This window comes from Osmerus eperlanus, chromosome 24 (assembly GCF_963692335.1).
Source record: "Osmerus eperlanus chromosome 24, fOsmEpe2.1, whole genome shotgun sequence".
In the NCBI taxonomy this organism is placed as follows: Eukaryota; Metazoa; Chordata; class Actinopteri; order Osmeriformes; family Osmeridae; genus Osmerus; species Osmerus eperlanus.
In genome coordinates this window covers 3,599,688-3,600,844 of record NC_085041.1, presented here as the reverse complement: position 1 = coordinate 3,600,844, position 1,157 = coordinate 3,599,688, and positions in this window count along the sequence as shown.

The window sequence follows — 1,157 nt, the reverse complement described above, 5'->3', positions numbered from 1 at the left end:
GAGAGAGAGAGGTGGAGGGAAAGGGGGAGGAGAGAGAAAGAGAGGGAAACAGGAGACAGATGAGAGAAAGACGGAAGTGAAAGAGTTCGCGCAACAGATTGAAGGGAACATCCAGTGTAGACACGCAGAAGGGGATTGTCAGGACATGTCCGTCCTCACAGCAAAACACGACCAACCACCGCGTGTTGTGCGGACCGCAGCAGGAGATACACAAGTCGTTGCGCGCGGCCCGTTCGATGCGATTCTGATGTCTTGCTGGGTGTGCGGCCCTGTGTGGACACGACATGTCTCACCTCCTAATGGACGTCTGAGGCCTTCCAGCAAACATGACACCCGTCCTCCCCTCATCCCTCTCTCCCCCCGCTCGCCTGTCGTCCATCTGACTGGAACCCGGCACGGCTAATACATCAGCACTCGGTGATTAATGGACGATTGTCCGTAAGAAATTTAATTTGCCTCTTGCCCAACACGGGCTACGGGGGATGTGCGTGACGTGCCGGTCTCGAACCCGGTGGCTTCTCTCTCGAGAGACCGGCACTGCGGGGGGGGCTGACCGAGGAGCCGCTGGAGGCGCTTGTACGTGATTTATATTCCTAATCGCAAATGTGCGCACCTCGGTTTAATCACGGTGATGATTCCTGGGGGGTCGTGACATCGAGGTCGTGGGGTCACGGCTTGCTAGGCTTGCGATACACAGTTCTGGCTTTGGAGGATAGAGATAGATTAGATAGATAGACCACTAAATGAGGGAAGTGTTGGAAGGGACTTGACCTCACAGAAGCCCTCATGTCCTGCCGTTGAAGCCAAGGCTCTTTAGTAGAAACCAGCATCAGAGTGGGTTCCTGTGCGTCCTGTGTGCTACGTGCAGGATGGAACCAGTACCCCCAGGCTCCTGTTGGACTCTTATCTCCCTGACCCCAGTTTCGTTAGGGGACGAGGGTGTTTCCAGCAGACACTGTGGGAGGACTGACCAGGGGAAACATACTTTCTCACCCAGGGATTTTTGGGCTAATCCAATTTAGCTGGAACAGTTCTCCGCACACAACACCCCCCCCCCCCCCCCCCCCCCCCCGCCATGCTTCTTTGAAGTGTAAATGACAGAAAATGGTTTACATGCAGGTATACAGCCACAAGCCAAGGACTCGAGAACAAACACT